We start from the raw sequence: 5,522 nt of genomic DNA on the forward strand, positions 1-5,522 counted from the left end.
TGGCAGATGCTGTGTTTTCTAGTCTGCCTGGGTACCCCTGATCTTGGCCACCAACTTACACCTTGGTTGCCTGTTCTTGTGCACCCTTCCTTACCTATTGCTCTTCTCCTGTCACCCAGAATATAGCCAGAGGATTCTGTATGACACCTGTAATCTCCTGTGTCATTCACAGGATGCCCTTAAGGCAGGAAAGGTGTCAGCTTTACCTGTATCCCTCACTGCTGAAAACAAGGCCACTTCGAGAACAACTAAATCAAATTTCCTGGATTTATATCTCTTAATACCTGTGAGGTAGGCCACTACTACTCCAGGCCTCTGCCTTCACAAATGAAAGACTCCAGAGTTGTAAAGTTCTTTACTTAAGGTCACAGGGGTGGTAAGAAATGGCTGAGCCAGGATTCAGATGTGGCTCTCACCACCTCCAAAGCCTCCAGCTATTTTGCCTCACCCAGGCCTGGCCAAGCTGATGAGACCGTTCAGTGTAGTACAGTTCAACAGTTTCGTAGAAACGGCCCTCATTTTTGCCATGAGAAATCCTGGCCTCGATAGTGAGTTTAAGCTTAACAGCCTAAGTTGTATGATAATAAGAATAAGCTTGTCTTCTGGATGGTTAACAACCTAAGTTTGCAGACCAAAATTAAAGAAAAAGGAGGGCCGCAGGGAAAGCCAACATTTTGGCCCTAGCCTTCCAAGGTCACTTAAGACTCAGGACATATGAGAACTTGTACTGTAACGTCATGTAACTCAGTAGTGTCCCAAATTTTCTGATCAAGATTATGGGGCCAAAGAGGAAAGTGATCGATGATGTAGAATGTGCCTAAGGAGAGTCACTTGGAGAGAAAACATTCTCTCAGGCTTTCACAGAGAGCACACTGGCCAAGCAATGGCCGTGACTCATCCACATGGCTGACAATGACAAAGGTTCTACACTCTGAGGTACAGGATCTCAGGATAAATCCTGAGGGGACTTCACTGACCTTATCAGACCCAAAAGCTGCAACTCTTGTTGCGTAAGTCCTGCTTTACCTTGATCTTAACCATCCAGCAGAAAAGTATAAAAACGAAGTATAAGAAGTAAAGCCATGCTGTTAGGTTGAGCTGTAGGGGACTCAGGTCAGCAATTTCTGACATTGCTAGTGAAGCGGAAGACCCAATACTATTATGGGCTAATGGATTCTTTTAGCATATTTTACTGAGTTTACACACCTATAATATTCAAATAACAGAACTTAACAAAAAAAGGGCATATAGATGAAAAGAAAAAAAAAGAAATCCTGGCCTCAGGAGCTGCATCTGCAACACTCTGGTCTCCAGCTAGCTTCGGGGAGGTGTGGCTTAATGTTCAGGGCTGTAATTAAATCTGTCAGCCTCTTACTTGGTAGAAATGGTAAGGTAGTTGGGTAGTATATGCATGAGTGTCCCATGGGGTAGCATGGGACAGTTCAGATCACCTGGTGGTGACCGTGTATGTACCACTGGTGGTCAAGATGGCAGGAATGTGTTAAATCCCCAATGAGGAAAGCTCACTAAAACAAGCAAAAGTACCACCCCTATGTGTTCTAATCACCTAAAACTACTGGTAAAACAGTAGGGACTACCTGTGGAGGGCATCCTTGGCTTCTAGTCTGCTGCCCCTTGCATGCCCAAACTGACTGTCATCACTGTCCAGAAAGCTATGCCACATACCCTGAGCACAGACCCCTTAGCTGCACAGCAGAGAAGAGATGCTTAAATTCATCCATGGCATAACATCAGAAGCCTCTGGCTCTAAATCTAGTTTTGAAACTATTTCCTGAGCAGTCTAATGAATTATATTGAGGAAGGGGCCAGCCAGATAGCTCAGCAGACTATAGCACCTGCTCAGGCAGAGCCCAGTGGCTGGGGTTTGATCCTGTGTGCCATGTCAGCCCTGCCCCCAGGGTGTGCTAGGCCAGTGATTGAGTGGTGGTGCACGCCTGTACTCCCAGCATTTGGGAGGCTGAAAACAACAGGATCACTACAAGTCTAAGCAGTAGAGTGAGACCCTGTACAAAATATATTAAAAAGAAAAAGAAAAAATCATGATTCTTCCTTAGTTCTTTCAATGAACAATGAAAAAATTTACATCTTTAAAAAGTCTTGTGGTCACCAACACTGTAAGATCCTCATGAACTTATTTTCCTTTATCTGGAACAACTTATATGACAGCACCCCAAAATTACTTCCTTTAAATTATTCTTCCAACTAGGGCCAACCAGTTAGCTCAGTGGATTAAAGTGTCTGCAAGCAGGTTTGATTCCTGATCCTGCCCTGCTAGCCCCACCCCTGGGACATTCAATTGAGACTAGGCATGGTGGTGTGCACCTGTAATCCCAGCAATTGAGAGGCTGTAAACAGAATCACTACAAGTCCAATCTAGTAGTGAGACCCTGAACACCCTGCAGACCCTTCCCTAAAATACAGAAATAAAAAAAAAATAACTGACTTCATTTGAGTATCAGTACTTGTGTTCCTTTTTGTAAATCAGTTAAGTCTTCGAGTAGTGCACTACTCCCCTGGTACACTGCTATCAATTGTGGTTACTAATGGAATTTGCCCTACAGCAGCTCAGGGCATGTAACAATTATCTTCTCACCACCATCCTCTGGCTTATGTTATAAATGTAGTTTTGATTAATAACAGAAAAGTTTGGTAGATAAAACAGTATCAAAATACATCCCAGAGGAAAATAGGAAGAAATATAATCTTTAAGGTTGAAAATGTTGATCGTCAAAGTGTTTTTCTGCTGAGGATAGCAGGTTACGCCTTAACATATGCAGACAGAGCCAACACCACAGCTCAGAAGAGTGACTAGATAGAAACTCGAATGAGGTTATTAGTACTTTTTTTTTTAAACCTGTGAAATAGTCCAGGAAAGTCAAACTGCAAAACAGCGAGGGACTACTGCAGACTGCATATGGTGCCACTTAGTAGAGAAACACAACTGTAAAAAACCAGCATGAAATCCTAACTACTGCTGTTCCTAGCGGTACAAACCTGTAGTCCCAGCACTGTGGGAGGCCGAGGCAGATCACAAATTTTTTTTTTTTAAAATTTATTTATTGTGTGTGTGTGTGTGTGTGCGCGCGTGTGGCCAGCTCAGCCCACCAGGGGGCGCGGCTGGCTGGCATGTGGTGCTGGGGGATCGAACCGCGGTCCCTGTGCTTTGCCAAGCTTGTTCCAAGTAGGTGCTTTAGACCACTGAGCCATCTCTCCAGCCCCTAGAAGGTTTTCTTTTTCTTTTTTTTTCTTTTGCAGAACCGGGGATTGAACTCAGGCCCTTGTGCTTGCCAGGGAAGTGCTTATTCCACTGAGCCATCTCCCCGGCCCCTCAGATCACAAATTGAAGCCCAGCCTGAGCATCTGAGCAACTCACTGAGCCAGTCTCAGGCAATGGCTGGGGATGTAGCTAGGAGCAAAGGCCCTGGGATTTCTGACCACTTTCTCCAGTTACTGCTTTACTGTAGTTCAAAGTGATCTCTTCCAGTTTGGGCACGCTTTTCACCATATGTAATACAGTAACACAAATCATGTGGCAAAACTAGCTGTGTTACTGGTGAAGCTTCTGTTCCACAGCACAGGGAATCGTCATCACCTTCCTGCCTGGGGGGGATCTCTGCATGACATGCACAGGTCCTTGCCACAGGCCCATGCTAGGAACTCCATGAGCAGAGGACCTAAGAGGTAGGGATGGAACTGTTCATACACGAAGAAGTCGTGGAATGCCCTAACCTGGGCCGTCAGCTGCATGTACATATAGATGCCTATAGAAATCCACACCACAGAACATGTGCTGAGCAGAGGACCCCAAAGAAAGGCTTCTTCTCTTCAGTTCTTCCATCCTCATGGCCTCTGCCTCATTTTCTGGCAAGCTGTGTGGAATGAACAAATGTAGCTGGGGTGTATGTGTGTGAAATTTCTTGCTCATCCTACCAGGGAAGAGATCACAGGCGGCCAGCCGGCTCCAGATTATCACTGTTCCGCTGGTTTTGTAAATTTAGTTTTTTGGCAGAACCAGGGATTGAACTCAGGCCCTGGTGCTTGCCAGGGAAGCACTTACTCTACTGAGCCATCTCCCTGGCCCCTAAATCTAGATTTTTAGCCCTTTCCCAAGCCTTCTGCCCACTATTCTGTGCTTCAACTGGATTTCTACACAGATGGTAGGTATCACTGTTTGCCAATCCTCTCCTGTCCCGAGTCTTTGGCTAAAATCTCACAATGAGGTGTTTTCTCCTTGCCTCGTTAGCAAGCTGATTATCTCGCAGCTCCTGAGATCTCTTTTTTTTTGGGAGACAGGATCTTGCTAGCCTCAAACAGTTGCAGATCTTCCTGCTTCACCCTCCCAAGTGGTGTTACAGGTGTATGCCACCTCACCCCACCCAAGATCCCAATTTGTAACTGCCACAACTCCTAATGATCAGAATGTATATATAATGAAGATCTATAATTAACTCTAATTTTTTAGTGTACTGGTCACTGAGATGACCTCAACTTGCTCAAATTAGTTTCAATACAAATAATCTTGTCTTGGCTGGTAGTGTAGGCTCTGGGTTCAACCTCTACAACTAGGGACAAAATAGTCTAGCTTGAAGGAAACTACTATATCCCGTTAACAAACTGCAAAGTATCTGGGATTAAGCCAGGCACTGGGGAGCATCCCTGTAATTCCACAATTTAGGAGGCCAAGCATGAGGCCAGCGTGGGCAGTTTATAAAACTTAAGGGCTGCAGATGCCTCTGTGGTGGAGTACTAACCAGCAAGTGCAAGGCCCAGCACAGGACATCTTGGAGTAGACACAGCGACTGGTTACTCACTTTACACATGCAGTTGGCTGACGCCAAACACCAGGAAGTCATCCATGAGCTTATTCTCAACGCTTCCTAGAGTTTGAGTTTGAAGCAACACTAGATAAAGAACACAATTTTTACATTCATTTTCAGGCTTTGACTCCTAGCCACAAGGTATGTGTCAAGTAACACACTGAGCACAGTAGGAGGTCACTAACACATTAAATATGCCAACGGTTAGGAAGTTCAGCTACCAAAGCCCACTAATCCTCCCATCTGTAGGTTCTATGCATTCAGCCAGCCAGATGTAAACGTGTGAGTTTCATGGAACCAAGAGTTGAATTCAGACCTTTGCACTGGTGCATTCCCATTTTTTGAGACACTCACCAAGATGCCCAGGCTGGACTCAAACCTATGATCCTGTTACTTGCCCAAAGCACTGGATCACAATGCACAGCACCATACCCAGCTTGAGGCTCTTGTTCAGTAGTCCAGGCTGCTCTTGAACTAGCCTACACAGGGCTCAGACTCACAACCCTCCTGCCCCAACCTTCAAGAACATTCAATTTCCTACAAAGTATTTTGGTCACCAAGTAGTTCCAACTACTATGGCAGAAAACAAACAAAAAATCCAGCACTAGACAGCAGGGCAGGGGCTGGTGAGATGGCTCAGTGGTCTAAAGCACCTACTTAGAACAAACTTAGCAAAGCACAGGG

The sequence above is a fragment of the Octodon degus genome, unplaced genomic scaffold, assembly GCF_000260255.1.
Source record: "Octodon degus isolate 3935 unplaced genomic scaffold, OctDeg1.0 scaffold00049, whole genome shotgun sequence".
NCBI lineage: Eukaryota > Metazoa > Chordata > Mammalia > Rodentia > Octodontidae > Octodon > Octodon degus.